The sequence below is a fragment of the Patella vulgata genome, chromosome 3 (assembly GCF_932274485.2).
Source record: "Patella vulgata chromosome 3, xgPatVulg1.2, whole genome shotgun sequence".
Lineage (NCBI taxonomy): Eukaryota > Metazoa > Mollusca > Gastropoda > Patellidae > Patella > Patella vulgata.
The window spans coordinates 26,154,723-26,173,087 of NC_065881.2; the positions used below are offsets into that span (position 1 = coordinate 26,154,723).

At 35.3% G+C, this 18,365-nt stretch overlaps 1 protein-coding gene across 1 annotated transcript in view; it reads left to right on the forward strand.

Moving 5' to 3' along the window:
- Positions 1 to 7,396: 7,396 nt before the first annotated feature.
- Positions 7,397 to 18,365, forward strand: part of LOC126816807 (dopamine receptor 2) — a 97,813-nt gene continuing 86,844 nt past the window's right edge. Inside the window, exon 1 of the mRNA XM_050543543.2 lies at positions 7,397 to 7,617. The gene's annotated coding sequence lies outside the window, so the exon portion shown is untranslated. The remainder of the gene's footprint in view (positions 7,618 to 18,365) is intronic.

Below are 18,365 nucleotides of genomic sequence, written 5' to 3' on the forward strand. Positions count from 1 at the left end.
CCCATCCATCGTTATCGCCTTAGATTTCCTCTATGGTAAATTATATGATATTTAAAATTAATAAGTGGTTATTAAGCATCGATAAGCATTTATTTCTTATATTTTGGTGAAATTATTTTGAATTTTGTGTTAAAAAGAAAGTGGAAGTATTAACTGCAATTTTCGACAGTTTTTCCAAGTCGGTCAATACGCACTGGACTGGGTTAAATCGGGTACCTAGTCGAACAGCAACATAGCATTTCTCCTTGGTAATTTTCATGTTAGGTATTTGTGAGTATGGGTATCATCATTTTCCATCTTACAAACAATGTGATTAAATAAATAGATAATAACAACAAATTGTCCAATAAAAAAAATCTGTTCAATCATCAACGTTAATAGCCATTTTGAGCAATTCTTCAGTAGAGGATACCCCATCATGGTTCATTGACTCCGACTAAAGCCTATTAGCTAATAAATTGCTCCAAAAATTAATAACTAATTCAGCGGTTTATAGATTAAAATGAAAATTGTAGGAAAACCAGCGACAACAAAAAAAGATCTTTGATCATTGGGGAGGCCATTTTTTTCTTTTTAATCTCGATTCTTGGAAATCGTTTGAGCACTCTTATGATCGCCATTGACTTCTTTAAACTTCAATGGCCAATGTCGATTGCGGTTCCTTTGGCGTCTTTCAATGTTTGAGGCAATTTCGCTAGATCGATCTTTTTCTGTAAAAACTCGGGACATTTACTTGTTGCGAAGAATGGTGGCTAACTACTCTCTAAGAACTTAGAATGGACATTTAACAATATACCATTTGCTGCTTAATTCTGAGGGGTAAATTGGATAATTTTTAACAAGCCCCAGCTTTTAAGTGCTAAACGCAAACCCAGTGTAGGTATTCAGAAACATTACAATGAAGACAACATTTCGTATGACTACTTAATGGAACCCCCCGTTAGTATTTGATAAGAAAAATTGACTACTTCATATAAATATGGTTAGTGGAGTTCCATTTTCGGCTAACATCGTGAAGAAAACCCAGAGGTTTTTCTGTTAGCTTAATTAGGGTTCATTTACTATTAACGGTTAAAGGCTGGCATTTAAGTACTTACACATAAAACAAGGTTTATGGAGGAGACAATATATGAAAACTGGCGAGTTGAAGTTAGCTTACTAACTATATAAACTATGAAGCTGAATAGATCAACGGTTTCCTATTTGGTTAACAGTGTCATTTACTCAACTATTTTCAAGACTACTGAGAAATGCCAAAGGGACATATTTGTGTATATAAATAAAAGAAATGAAATTGGTCTAACCGGTAGTTAAATATAAAATCTCACTGGTGAGTTGGGCCACATTTAGCTTTGAAAATGAAATAAAAGAGAATTAAATTTCAGCCAGCCAATCTCTGCTTCAAGGAAGTAGTCCATTACTTGTGTGGTGATTACACTAAATGAGATTATAAATATTCCACGCTGTTTATATACATGGGGTAGACATACATTCCATTTTGTTTTTGGTGTCGAGTCTTCTAGGCATCTTCAACACTGCGAAATATTCTACTTTTGACATTATGTAAGAGCTTCCTATTACAGATCTTTCTTTGGGCCGTACATGTTATATAAATTATTAATTAGACATTAAGACATAAGAAAACCATAATCAACTCTCGATGCCATCCGATTTTAAAGTAGCTAAGTCTCTAACTCAGTATCATCCAAAATCTTCGACATCGAAAACACGAATTATTTGTTAATTTAAATCAACATTGGTGTTGTTATCGTATCTTGAAAAGATGAGCTTCTGATATCCAATATTTAAGACAAAATAAACATTTTACCATTGGTACACAAATCGTGTACCATAATGCGTTTCAGTGCAATTTGTAATAAGGGACTCGAAGAACGAGGCTAGACATATTCCACAAGTCATGTCAAACAGTGAAGCCATATTCTTATCTGGAGAGCATGCGCAATAAATACTTTCGGCGTAGACTGGAATAACCAGACGCTAGAGATAGCCATTCGATTGACACTTCTGGCGTATTTCGCCGAACATAACTGATTTGAAATAAGAGTAAAAACGGAAACGATTGAATATAAACCAGTTTATATACATGCATATTACATTATTATATGCGATGCGACCCATTTGTATCAATTTCGAGGTCCCAAATATTAGCGATTTAGCTCCTTTAAGTAGATTAGAACGGTTCATTCATTTAATGATTCAACTTAAAAATGGAGAAGCAAGGCTTAGACTCGAATTACCAGTACGACCAATATTCGGGATAGGTTATTTCGTACAAAGGAGTGACAGCATTCCATGCTACACTTTTACGACAATCTTAGTTTGGTATAGTTTGTACGTTCATGCACATAAATATTATAGCTTGTACGTTCATGCACATAAATATTATATCTCATTCTCAGTTATTTTGTTTTCGTTAAATAATTCCCGATAAGATCTTTTGCAATTTTCTTGCTTTTTATCTTTTGAAATATTTTTATGACTAAATTCAACCCTATATATCTTATTTCTAGAATATAATGGCACTTACTTTCATATTTAGCCTTTAAAATAGACTGTGGATAGTTCCCTGTTTCGAAATTAAAGCGTGTTTTTTTTTTTAAAATGATTATGTTGGTATCTTCGATTCTGAAGCCCAAATTCAAGCAATCGAAATGACAGGAGTTTGTTGTTATTTTTACAACAACACGTGGTTGTCACAATCTGTCAGCCATTATTTACCCACCAAACTTTCAGTCAAAAACACAAGCTGATCTCTTAAGAGAGAACTATTTTATGAGTTAGAAAATTTAATTGTACAATGAATTTTATTAACCGGAGCTAAGTGAAACATACGCAGAGTCCAGGGGAAGAACGATCAAAGTCACAATTTTTGTCTTTTCGCATAAAAGGCATAATAGACTTTTAGACGAGAATGCTTGACGCGAACAGAACAACGAATGGATTTAATTACTACTTCAAAATGATGTTTAATACGAATCATAATTACCAGTACAACAACTGACTTCCACTTTTCAGCCAAATTAAAGTCAAATAAAGGGTACGATGGACATATTTGTCCGGGAGGCCGTTTCAGAAGGGCTTTGATTCGATGTGACTCCGATTGTTTTTACCTGAAATTGATTGTTCCACAGAAAGCTTATACAATTTGCTACCAGATGGCGCCATTAACTGGAGTTCATTGAGAAAGTGACTTGGATCGTTCTTCCCCGGGCTCTTCACATAGGTAATTAAGTAGTTTATACGGGACGAAAAGACGATATTATGACTAAGGCGGTAAGCTTGTAAAGAACGCCGGGATGGAAATGTCATATGGCGCGATATACCAAACAAAATAGTATTGTTATTTCATTTATTACACATTAATTTGATCTATGAATTTATTTTTCTGCTGATCAAAAATATCATCCAGTTAAAAACGGGTATGATGGTTCGAATGATTGACTTAATTAACCTTCATAGAACATCTTTAAATAGAACGAAATCTGCACCAACCGACTTATACAATATCGTCATATATTTCAGTCTAATTTATTCTTATCTAAGAAAAGATATTGGCCAATTTTCTAATTTAAACCCCCCCCCAAAAAAAACTTACATTTTAAGCCACCAGACCTGCACGTGTCAAATTTTTTATTTTTTTGTGTGTTGTATAATTCAGGTTAGTACATTATATTAGGGATCAGGAAGTTTATCTCAGAAAGATCTTTTTGAAATCTAGTATAGATACCAGATTCTTGATTACTGCCAAGTATTTGGTGAGTATCAGTCACACTACCTTTTGTCAATATTTTACAACCAGCAAATATGGTTATTAAAGCATGGAAAAGATTGGATAATAGGTTTTTTTGGTGCCTATAAATAAAACGTCACACACCGCAAAGAGTCAACAACAATACATAAAATATTAATTATTAATTAACAAACCCTTGGTACAGCCGTGTATTGTTTAATAAACAAGGGAACTAATGGTATTAAAATGGCCATCAAATGTTATTCTATAATCATCTACCTTGTCTAGTTTTATTAACAAATAGTTACAGTGAATAATTTTTAAAATGTTTCTGACGTTTATATCTCCAGATGCTTAATGTGAAAACATAAAAAACCAACATTTATTTGTAAGAAAGATATCTAAAGTAATCAAAACGGGTACTCTTCTCTACAGCTGTCCATATAAATGCCAATCATTTCACCCACTCTTTCTTTTAAATGAACGATATTATTACACCCAAAGATTTCAATATACTTTAATTTCAGTGAAAGTGAAAGATGTTCAGATATTATTTGTAAATCAATAGAGACGACGTTTAAATGTACACGTAGTTCATAAATATTAGAAAATACACTAAACAGCAAAAAAACCCAAAAAATGTCAGTACGATTTCAAAATCAGAGAGGCACTTTAATCAAACCATTCTAGAAAACGACTTACTAAATGGATCAAAGCAATTTTTTGTGAACAGTATGTTGACACATTAGTGATTAATTCATCGCAATTCCAAGACATTACGAGAAGGTTTAGAGTCTGTACACATCAGTATCTGGTGTGTCCACTGCGAGTGTCAATAACAGCAGCGCAGCGTCTATACATGGAATGGACCAGACAATTGATGAACGCCATTGGCACCTGGAATTACACTCTCAGAAAAGCCTGGCGCAATCCGTCGGCTGTGTTTGGTCTCGGTACGACGTTATTAAGTCTCCTCTGAATTTCAGCCCAAAGATGTTCAATCGGGTTTAAGTCCGGACTAAGGGCTGGCCAGTGCATAACGTTGACATCGTTCTGCTGTAGAATGTCCCGAGTAACTCTGGCGGTGTGGGCACGGGCATTGTCATGCTGGAAAAACACGTTGTTTCGATGACGTGCGAAATGGGGTATGACGTATGGTCTGAGAGTTTGGTCGATGTAGCACACTGCTGTGATGCCGCCTCCTCTCCCTGGACCAAGATTTTGGAACACCACAGGACCCACTCTGGTTCAGGCCGATTCCACCCCAAACCATTGTACTTGGACCTCCCCATGAGTTTCGTTCCATGACACATTGGTCACGTCGACGCCATATTCTGGTCCTGCCATCTGCAGTTGATACGCAATACCAACTCTCATCCGTAAACAGAACATTTCTCCATTGCCTGCGTCGCCAGTTTTGGTGTTGTTGGGCAAACTGTAGATGTTCACGTCGATGGCGAGGGGTGAGGATCGGTCTACGGCAATGGATGTTCTCTCTGGTGAGACGTCGGCGCACTGTATCGGTACTGATGGGTCTTCCGTGCGTTCCCACTGTCTGACGTGCTGTCTCAGATGCCTGTGTGAAGGGATTCTGCACGTGCTGTCGCACAACATGGCGGTCTTGTCGCCTTGTGGTAACCCTTGGTCTACCAGTTTGGGGGCGATCATCCGTGTTGTTGGTGCCCCGAAAGCGTTGCCGAAGCCTGTAGATGGTCCGAACATTGACCTGGAAGTGATTGGCAACGGCTTGGGCAGTGTGGCCAGCGTCGAGTCTTGCAAGCGCCTGGTTCCTCTGAGTTGTCGTGAGTCGTGACATGCTGCTAACGTTGTAGTGTGAATGATTCAACTAGGTATGGGGTGCATTTTATAGGGCTGGTCCCGGGTGAACAGCACGTCGAGCCCGAGTTCAATGAAAATCATGGAGAACACATTATCACCTTAGAAGTCAGGTTGCGTTTTTGAGAACATTTCCTGGGTTCAATTCTGTGTTTAGGAAGGAGCCTTATTGCTCAGTTAAAGTTGGAGATGTGGTCACAATATACAATAAAAACATTTGGCAAGTTTTATGCAGTGCGTCTATTCAGAGTAACATACCAACCTGACGTTTCTTTTGCTGCTTAGTATAGCATAGGACAAGAAAATTGTTCCTAGAGTTTCCAAAAAAAGTAGTAGTAATAATAATATCCATTCATAGGTTCGCTCAAGCTTAGGAATGAAAAGTATTATCTAGAAAAGAAAGCAAAAATTGATGTTACGTAATACAGTGGACTCTGTCAAATCCAACATCGTACGGGATCGTTAAAATATGTCGGATTACGCAGGGTGTCGGAATACCCAGTTTTCTCAAAACCGGAAATATTGTAACTTCGAAAACCGGAAGTATTATTATAATGTAGCTTCGAATCACCAGAATGTTATTCCTTTTAAAAATGATAAACCTTTCGGCACATTCAAAATTTTATTACATTAATTTTTATTTCACTGAACGTTCCGGAATTGAATACTCTCAATCCCAAAAATAGTGACAATCGACTGACAGAACTGTGACAGGCCATGAATATGGTGTCGGATTTCACAGAGTACCGGAGTGATCAGAGGTCGGATGTGACAGAGTGCACTGTATATGGTTTCGATATTTCAAACAATTTAAATGTATTGCTTATGCTTGGTTGGCATCTTTCCCTCCTGTTGCCGCCTTACCTAAAGTACTAAACATTTAATTACTTTTTTTTGACAAAACATATTATAATGGTGTGATAATCTGCCAATCGCTAATATAATTAATGTTTCTTAAATTAACCACTTTAAGATCAACTGGCTAGCATGTCGTTAACCTGTCACCACTTTTCAAGCTGTCATTGGGTAACGACGTTAATCCCATCTATTGTTTTTGTTGATTTATTATATTGTTGAACAGTTTATGCATTGTTCATCTATCGACATGTCAGTTTTAATTACGTTTGCTTTTATCCTATTATCTGATTTTTCTTAAATATAACAAAATTTGTACATTGAAGGCAGTCACTAGTTAGGATCCCTTACTAAGTGAAGTAACTGGCCTGTCAGTACTGTATGACGATATATGTATATTTATGTTCCGGTATATTAAAGAATTGAAGAATCATTCGAAGTCTGTTATATCCGAAGAGGGAATTTACATCTCTAAAATATGCCCAATATTGTCAGTTACAACTGTGGGCTAATTGAAAAATGTCCAGGCGCGCACTAGCGCACTTATCGACAACGTAGTTGATACTGTGAAATAAAAACACTGATAATAGAGAGTATTGCAGTTTTCTCAAAAGAAGCGGTATGATTATCTGACATAAAATAAATTAAGTTGAGTTGTAGCTGTTACAAAATAAAGATCAATGAAACGGAGTAGAATAACGATCTTGTTAGTAAAATTGTGTCGTTTACAGTGTTTATAACTCTCTGTCTACTTAAATATGAGTTAATGGTTTAAGTTAACCTTTAATTAACTAATTAATTATTTTCTTTCTTATTTCTTACATTCACCAAATATACTACTTTCGTTTACAACACATCTTTAAAACGAGGCTAAAGGGGGTGAATGAGTAATCTTTTGCATCCAGGCATCGGTAAACACTGTAATGTAATGTTAAAGACGTTTGCTCAGAATTGCGTATTGAGCCTAAAGCCGAATGTCCAATGTTAGCGCTAGAGTTCTAGCTTGTCTAACACTGTACCCAACAAACAGATTGGTAATTGTGATAAACTATATGATCTATTGCCAAGTTTATACCTACAGTTTATATTTGCCATTCATAAATATGGTGTAACAATCAGCTTATCATGGTAAAACGTGTGGTTTAGTGTGTGATGTAGGGTTTTATTACAGCCAGGTAAGAATGTTTATCTTAGATTCTTGTCATATTTTTTAAAAACTGATTGATTGATGAAAAAAACAGATAAGGGTTTTTTCTGGTTAGGGTTAAAAGTTATGACTATATATTTTTCTTCATTTCCACTATGCATCATTGGTTAAATTAATACTTATTGGTTATTATTTATTGATTATTATTTATTTAGTTATTGGTTGTTACACTATAGGAAATCAGCTGTTATATTATCAGTTTTCGGTTGCTTAAATATAAACCTATATTCCCTCACAAGAAACATTTATGCTATGCCTAAAGTTATTAGTTAACAATAAGTCGACAGTGTGTTATGCTAAGAGTTGTTACACTTAAATGTATTAGTAATTAAATATAATATTATAAGGTGTCCATTTTCTAACTTAGGTAATAGATTGGTAAACTAAAATATGTCATTTTTTTATGCATTTTAATAATTCGGTTAATATGATACAGTATTAGTTGCCAGGCGTTCAATAAATATTATCTATCACATTATAGTTTCACCGAAACTACAGTTGCCAGTTACAGACAAAAATCTATCGGTTATTTTCACATACAAATATGAATGAGCACGTGTACTCCCTTTAAACAGACCAGATACGTTTATAACGCTTCACTGTCCAATATCTTGTTATTATATTGGACTTTAACTTCTGTTTAATAAGGTGAGTTTACAGTAAAAGTAGCAAACACCCACACTTACTGTCATGTTTACCATGTTAATCTTACCCATTAAATGCCAAATTTATAACTACAACTTCATTCAAATAATTTTTTTATTTATTTAGTCTGCAATCTTTAAATTGGACAATTTCATTTAAAGAACCTACCTAAATTGCATACCACACGCTACTCACCCAAAACTATATGCATAAAATAATCTTGTAAACTTATATTTGAAAAAATGTTCTTCACTCTTATTCTGTTGTATGTAGGTTTAAGAAAAAAATTTCCCCCAGGGAGAAAAATAGTCGGTCTCAAAATAAATGCAGCCACTGCAGTCGATCTCAAAATTATGCACCGGCGACTAAATGAATTAATGAGGTAAACAAACAATGCCGGAAGAAGAGGAAAATCTCAAATACTTAATATGTATTTGCGTAAATCCTTACACCTAAATTGAATACGACACACAAAACTCAGTATAAAATAACCTTGTCATGGTTAAAAAAAATTGTTTTTCACTCTTATTCTGTTGGGAATATGTTGGTCTAAGAAATGTTTTCGAGGGAAAAAAATAGTCGGTCTCAGACTAAATCCATTAATGGGGTAAACAAACAATTCCAAAATAGAAGGGAAAAATCCCAAATACACCTAAATTGCAGAGGTATAGTATAAAATAACCTAGTCAACTTGTCATGTTTGAAAAAAAAATCACCCTTATTCTGTTATGAGTATGTTGATCTAAGAAATTGAGAGAGGTTGTTACGAAGATTTTGATATTTCAAAATATATTTTTGATTGTCATACGAATAATATTAGTCAAGCAGTTGATAAGAAGTTATCGGAAGCATAGTTGTATCTTTTGGATTGGTAAAAAAAAGGGTAAGTTCGTTTCAGAAATACGTAAAAAATCTTTAAAATATGAAATGTTAAAGACAATCTATTGAACTTAAGAATGTTTATCTGTTGCATATTCAATCCCAGTAGAAATATTAAATTGTATTATACTTATAAGTGTTTTATGACCATCAGAATTTTGCAAAATCTTCCCACAAAGTCCAGGGAATGACATTTCACTAATTTCAGGGACTTCAGACTCAAAAAATTTCGGGAGGCGGGTGTGCCCGTACCACCTAGAAAACTTGCCAAAGGGCGGCGCTCGACTCCATCACTCGTATTAGGGGCATGTGATCAATCATTCGCATTTTTGCTAAACACCCACGCCCCCCACCCCCCAGCCCCCAAAAGGAAATCGTTACGTACGCCCCTGATATTGAAGTTGGTTAATTAAATATGCGCGGATGGCATTGATGTTCGAACTTTGGCACGACGTGATTGTGATAAAGAAGGTATGTTCATGACTTTGACCTTTGAACATAAGCAAAAACATGGAACATCTGGGTATTAGTTGTGTGTAGTAATACAGGATTAAACTCATAAATAGGAAGTTGTGATTTTATAGCTAAACCACTATCTATCAGGACAACTTAATTAAAGATGTGTCAAATCAAATTATATTCCATTCTTGACAAATTTGGCTTGGGATGACAGTCTTTGTTTATCTTGAAACGTATCTTAAAGTTTAACTGTAAGATACACATTCCATTCTGATACCAAGCTATAGTCCCGAACAGTTGAACGGTATATGGAAAAAAAACCCAAAAACCTAATGTTGTTTGGTTGAATTTTGATTTCTATTTTCGAGATCTATGTCTTAAAAAGTTATTTAGCTGTCGGCAATATTTTAACCTACTGGACCAAGAATTATTTGTATTTTACTGTAGAAAATTTGTCCGTCAACACTCTTGTAACTGTATAGTTGGATATCATGCAGTATTTACGCTCAAATAGCCCGACACAATAAGAGAATTTGTTCAAGTTCTCTGCCTACCCACACATCTCAAATAGTCCGACAATAAAACAACCGAACTTTTCAAAATTTTCCACATACTCAAAAATAGTCCGACAATAGCAACCGAACTTTTCAAGTTCTCCACACACTCACACATCTCAAATAGTCCTACAATAACAGCCGAACTTTTGAAGTTCCCCCCATACTCACACATCTTAAATCGTCCGAAAATAACAATAGACTTATTCAAATTATCCAACTACCCACACATCTCAAACTGGGCATCTTTTCACTGCTTGGTATTGGGAACAGACGATTTTCAGGACTTTCGGGTTTATTTTAATGTAATATCCAGTCAATCTAAAAATTCGGTGCTTAATCTTTTTCATGTTTAAAATCTGATAACAAAAGAAAACAGTTAGCAGAACTTTACGGCAGACCGTTTAGTATACGACATTCTTCTCTCACTAGAAGTCGACACAACATTGATATAATATTGAAATATAGAAAACTAGCAGGATACCCGTCTTCGCCCCCGGGTCCAAATTCGCACACGGCCCAATTCGCCCGGGGGCCAAATTCGCCGAGGCCCTAATTTGCCCTAGGCCGAAATTAGATGGTCTAAAACATTCACGGGTTCACGCTGGTTAATTTGATACCATATGGGGCGACGTAGCCTGGCGAACATACATACACACTTTACAAAGGTAGACATTATTACATGTACATGTATGTTTTGAACGTGCATTGTTTGTTGTTTAGCTGCACTTGGCTGGATCTCTTATGGTCTGCAAACTACGTTGCAAGAAAATGTGGGTACTCTCTTTACCCCATGGTCTGAAATACTTTATCTATGACTATTCTTTATATATGTTTGAAAAGTAACTTTGAATTGAGAACAACCTTTTAAAAGATGAAGCAAAATCCGGTTGAACACAAGATCTATTAACGCGCTGTTTAGAAAGTCTTTTTATTAAACAAGTTCAACTATGTCTAAAACAGCATTGTGGTTCCCAGTGAGTTTCATGAACGGTTGAATCCGGTCACATACAAACTGTGTACAAGAAGAGAAGAAAATGCGGGAATTGTAAATAGGTTAATTGCAATTGAAAAAAGGGATTGGCATCAAACAGACCGTTGGCACAATATTTTTTGTATTAATAATGCTGGGGTTTGATGTACACATTATAACCTATATACACTAGACCCATGTTGTAATTCGATAGAAATAGCGATGCAATTTTATTATGTTTCTCATTGTGAAGTCATTAAGTGCCATATTTGATAAAAAAATTAATGAAATTTATTAAATAAAACATTTTATGTCATAAACTGCTGGTAGAACAATGTTAATTGTTTTATTTCGGTCAACCAAGACTTCATGTAACGGCAATAGTGTAGAATAATAAAAACACTTTGTATGATTGCTTGCCATAGGCTTCGAATGACATTGAAAATGAATACTCATACATGATAGAGAGATGTGTTTTGCACTAGGATGAAGGTTGTTTATTATTTGATAAAGCGAGTATTGTTCCATATAGTGTTTGTGGTTATTGTTGAAATAACTGATAAAAACATATCATAACTCCACTTACAAAAATAATTCATCACTCTCTATCAATAATATTTTTAAATATTGAGATGCTGCAAAAATCTCAGTATCCTTGGTTTACATTGGTCATTATTGACCCATAGTAGCAAGTCGACTGAATTGTTTTGAAATGTAAATCTAACTCAGCATTTAGTCAGTGTTGACTGAAATTCATCCGAATTCAAAACATTTCTTTAGCCCTATATACCGCATCGCACTCATCCAATATTATAGTTCCCACCAACGTCTTAGTTATAAAAAGTAAACAGTTACTAAGTAACGTTCTTGGCTTCTAGTACTAGGTATTGATAATCTTTAAAGAACTTTGAATTCCTGGAATTCTTTGATCTAATTATAACTTAAATCAATTTTTGAATTTGTTAATCATTGATGGAGATATATGTGAGCTTTGTTTAACAAGGAATCGGTGACGATAGACATAGAAGAAATAAGCTAATCCATAACTAAAGCCATCAACTTGATGCTATTAAGTCTGATAGAACGCATCTTATTGGTTGTTTTCCTTGGCACTGCCGTTTCCTTTATCAAAATATTTCTCTAATTCGCAGTGTTGTTATGGGTAATCAATATCATGTTCTATTATTCAACGACCAGCTCTATCCAAATTGCATTAGCTTAAAACAATAAAATTGTGTTATATCCAGCAAATTAAGTTTTGTTACAACTATTTGTGGTATTACTCAACCTACTTCAAATCAAGATAAATCTATGCAGCGGTTAATTCATACAATGTTTTCAGATTTTTTTCAAATGGATTCATATTACGCCATGATGCCTAACGTTATGAGATAACTATTACCCTAATCGAGGGTATTAGGGTAATATTTGTCTTACATACCGACATCAATGTTAAATCTACCCTAATTGATTTCACCTATAAGACAATGGGTTAGTCTATGTAAAAAATATGGTTGAAAAATATAACGTAGATTCTGACAAAGAAATATTTAAAGCTAGTCAAACTATTAAATTTATGCAGGAAATATTTAACAAGGATTTAATGTACTCGGATATTTCGTGTTGTGAGGAGGAAGATACAAATGATAAACGCATTTCAATTTCCAGTGACAAGGCGTCAGTGAATGTGTCAACAATACCCAGCCCATAAACACTTACCCAGAAATCAGTGGGCAGTGAACTTATGAGGATATAAGATCTTATTTTTTGGATGTCTAGATTCGTCTTGGATGTAAGCAAAATAAAATGATGAATATTACCCACCGAATTCCGTATTTAGTTATTTGAATAGTTTCACATCAACGGATTCCGAATAAAATGTAAACCTGTTGCGACGTCATCAGAGGAAGATATCTAATATCGTCCATAGAGATCAAAGGAAATAACACTCCAAGGTGTGTAAAGTTTTATATTTAAGAAAAATAATTTAATTGTGTACATTAAAGGCACATACACGGCGTTAGTAGAGAAAAGGCAAAACAGCCTAAATTACAGCTCCTCTCCAAGAAATTTGGAAAACCAGCAGCAGCTTCGAATATTGTGTCAAATTAAAAACTGTGTTACTAATATTGGGGAGAACTCGAAACAACCAACCGAGGGCGATAGCAGGTTTTCAAAGTTCGAAAGTAATAATTATTGGACATGGCTGTACTTAAGAGATTCACTGACAACATAATATGTCACTGATTTCACTAAGTATGGACATTTAGTAATTGAATGTCTGAAAACAAGGTATAATTATGGATACACGTTTACTACAGGAGATCAGCAATAGGTGGCAATAGGTCAATGGTCGACTTTCAAATCTCTCAGAATTTCTCTGAAGACAAGGATTTGTAAAATTAGAATGTGAGAGGTTATCAGTCCTGAAAGGAATATCCACATCAAGAATCGTTTGTCATAACACCAGAAAGGGGGAGACAAAACAATCAATGCATATATAGACGTACGATAGGAAATTTCAAGGGGTAGGGTGGAGGCAGAAGCATTTTACCATTAAAATTTTCTGTGTTGTTAAATACAAGTCCTAATTATTTTTCTGAAGTTTTAATCACGATTATAATAGACACCAATTAAAGGTTTATATTTTACGGAGCAAACATAATTTTTGTTGATGTTTCAGAAATTCAAAAGAAATAATGAATGGAGATAACATAAATTTATAACTTTATTTTTGACATTGAATATTTAGCTGTTTAATTAAATATATGACTCCAAATTTCATTTTAACAATTTTTCTTTTTGAAATACAAATACTTATATTGCAAATTCGGTAAGTGAAGCTATTATAGAGACCAAATATTTAATTTAAATCCTGATTAATTAACACTTGCATTATGTAATATATTTTTAGCCAATTATAACAAAAATAACTACTTTAATGACCGTAATTATTAAAATGTAGAATAACATCTTATTAAAGATACACACTCAATGACAGACCTGATGATACAGCGCGCACACGCTAACCATACCCCCCCCCCCCGCTAGTAAGTAATAATACAGATAATCTGTTGATGTCCTTATGAACACCCAAAATCTTGCTCTCATATTTAAAATTCATAAGACATACGTCAATAATCAATCATATTTTTTAATTCATTATAGCGATATAAATACATGGTGAATGTACATGAATCAAAGTATTAAGGTGCTCTCGCCGACACCCGTGGTGATTCAATATCTTCGTATATTATAATCATAATCATATTATTAAAGATACATTAGTTAAGAGTTTTATAAAGAGTTGGACATTCTTTCTATTATAATTCAAAAATAGATGATAAAAAAAGAAAATGTTGAAAATTTCAGTCAAATTACTTTGTTCTGAACGGAATTGTCACTGTTAGATGTTTGGACTAGAAATAGGCATCATTTGTATCTTCACCGTCTATGAGAATTGGCGATGGTTTGATTGACAAACAATAACTCCACCCACATATTCTCGATTATCAAGTAACATGCTCAATGATTGTGGTAGCCTCGCTTGGCAGGCTTTTCATCACCAGTTTCCGATTGTGACATCAGCGAGTAACGGTAAACGTTAGCTTGGTCCGTCATTTAATGATTTAATTCTAAATGGACGGGGCTGTTTAAATCCAAACTGTATCCAAGCCATCCGTGGATCTACAGAGTTGATTTTAAGCTTGTCGTGTAAATAAAGGTCTAATTAATAATTTATATAACATCTGAAGCCTAAATAAAGACTTGCAATAGGCAGATTTAGCTCTTGCATAATGTATGTTTAATACAATAATTAGACTAGTTAATGTTTGAATAAAAGTCACATTACGAATGACCCATTCACTTTATTTATTGCTTGCAATTTCTGTGTAGTTTGTGTCTTGTCCGACACATTAACATAGCCAGCTTTTACTCTCAATATGTACAATATGACACCCCAAGCTCATGTTTCCTCCTCGTGTGTCAGTGCAACACCCACCAGGTTACTTTTAATAAAAACTGTTTTATACCGCTGTATGTGAACTGAAGTCATATTATTAGAAGGAACAATAAGTGGTACGATCCTGGCGTTGGCCGAGAAAGTTGTATCGTCAGTTCTGATGTGGATATTGTACATGTCACAATATATCAGATTCTGTGTTATTTGTACTCAGTAGAGTACAGTACAACTGACAAGAGTCAGGTTCCGTAATTGGTTTTATCACAATAAAGTAGAACAAAATGCATTGATTCGTTCCGTATTTTATTCGTTCTGAGAGTATTCTATCCTATTTTGTACCTGACAATCGTGAGTTATTTATTGAATTATACCCCATTAAATCATTTTCGTGTAAATTTTTTTACCACTATATATAAAATTAGAGTAGTTCTGTGAATGTGTAAAGTAGGTCAATGTATGATCGATTTTCTCCGAAAATTCCATATTGTTCTTTTCCACTGCATTATTACGCGTATTAATTGACTTTAATTGTCTACTTAGCACAACTGAAAATTCACTAATGAGTCGATTTCTCTAATAAGGTTCTTTTTATAAATAAAATAAAAGTTCTTTTAAGGTATGGCACTGTGTGATACAATTGTAGAATACTTAGTTATTTTTCTTGGTATGAACTAGTCATCTTGACAGTTTTGGGTCGGGCGAGCGACACAAAGTACATAAGTAAAGACCTATAGCGAGAAACCCTGAAAGGTTAACGGGTCCCTTGGTCGAATTCTGTGGTATTGTTTGTTTAATTTCAGGATCTGTTTCTTGCGGGTTTTTTTTTTTACTAAAATTAACCTGATATTTCCACTTTGGTAATTTATGAAAAATATAAAGCCCCTGTTACACCTCTGCATTTTTGTTTTCGAATGTCTACGATGACACACGATTTCAAAATTCATGTTAATCGGCTTTTTATTACTGTTCTGCGACGCAGGTCGACAGCAAAATGAAATGAAATTAAATGGAGTTAACGTCCTACAGTTCTGCTCTGACTGGGCTAATGAAGACGGGCATGCGCCATACAGTATGCTGTGACGGAAATTTTACCCGGACAGCTGCGCTACGGCCTACTCTTATATCGAATTCCAACTACCAAGAGATCTTTTACATGCATGCCAATTTATACGCGGGACCTCGGTTTTTCGTCCCAACCGAACGACTATACAGCTGCCCTTGTCAAGCCCACCGTCCTGCACCACTGACAAAGGGAAACTCCGCCAGAAAATCCCGATGAACTTTCTCGAGCAACAATGGGATCGAACCCGCGACCTCCAGGCTAGCGAGCCAGTGTCTTACTCATTGCCTCAAGAACGATTACGAAGCACTACGCATATCGAGATACGAATATCTACATCGAAGCAAATCGTAACGAATAATCGCAATGGTGTGACAGGGGCTTAAGCTTAACATTGGGTCAACACTGAGCGCACACCATACCGATCTCCTGTCGCTGATTCCCCCTTTCCGATGTTTCATATTTATTCACATGGCAAGCCCATACTCAACTCCCTGGAGGGTGGGGGGGGGGCTTAGATATTGAGTTGATTAGACAGTGCCCACCTTATGTTTGTTAAACGATAATGTGATCCACTATCACGGAGTCTATCGATTCAAGAATGAAACTATAAACCAGTTTATCGCCATGGTACTTGGCAATCGGGGACAATCTCGGTGTTCAATGTCAACAGAACATCGCAATTACTGCCCCCCGTGTTAATTATCGGATGTTCGGCATAAATAATAATGTTAATGAGTGTCAAGTAGAAGAAGCCAGGCCAGTGTCATTCCAACGACAATATAAGACCAGCAAATTAGTTTGGATATCAGGATGTAGGCTAGTTGTTTTAGACAATATTTTATTTAAAACCATTTCATTCCCTGTCGCCGCAGCACAGTTTCTCGTCGTTAAACACGAACGATACTTAATGTACGTTAACCACGTAACACTTACTGTACGTTAAACCGAGCTACACTTGCTGTACGTTAAAGGCGAACGACATTTACTGTACGTTAAACATGGTACACCAGCAATACTTTCTGTTCGTTAACAGCGAACTACACGTACTGTACGTTAAACTCGAGCGACGTTTACTGTACGTTAAACAATAATAACCATTTTCGCGGCGACAATTATATAGTATGGTCCTATTTATTTATAAACTACAAAACTACAAAACTAATCATAAAGCCACCCATCAAAATATTGAAACAAACATGAAAGCTTGTATTTGATCCGATGGTTTGTCGGCGAGAGATTCTCATTATCATACATACACCCGACGAAACATCGGTAACAATCTATATGGTTGTATAATTGAGTAATGGTTATTTGTTGTTGATAAATATCACCGACAATTATTCCATGGTATATGCTGGCCTTAAGAATCAGAATCAATTTTTTTTAATATGGAAAACAGTTTACAGCGCAGTCGTATAAAAAAAACCATTTTACCATATAAATACAGTAAAAGCAATTGGTAGAAATAAAGATGATATATTTGGGATTTAAAACAGAATCAGCTTTATTGTGCCACAGAGAGTGCGTTTGATTTATGAGTGTCTGGCTCAGTGAATATTATCACACAGATGAATTTGCTGTGAATGATTAATATGTTACCTATACTCTAGGTCACACCTTCTGTATATACTGGTCTAGTCTGATAAAAGATGTGTACACTTGATAGTGTCAACACTTATGATTGATTCATCGACAAAACAAAAATGGAATGAAATACAATGCCAATGGGTTTTAACGTCCTATTTTCCTGCACCATTGGGGGCTAATGAAGAAGGATATAATCCATGCGTTATAAAATGCGGGAAATTTTGCCCACCTACACTTCATCAATTTCCAAAGGTTAAATGTACGCTAACGTGTCCTGTCCTGCACCACCGAAAAGGGTTTCCAGAGCTGGAATATCTCGAAGAGGTTTCTTGGTCAATACCGGAACGGTACCCGGGTTAGTGAGCCAGCACCTTACAAACTTGGTATCCCCCCCCCCATTATGAATATTATGAACTTTGCTATTCTCTTATATACCAATTAAACTTTTGTTAAATTTTGTAGGTTTATAAATTGTACCCACTGGCTGAAAATGGCGCTTCTTACTTTCACTGTGGGGGGGGGGGGGGCACCGTGGCTAAGTGGGTAAGACGCTGGTTAGTGAACCAGCACCTTACAAACTTGGTAGCCCCCC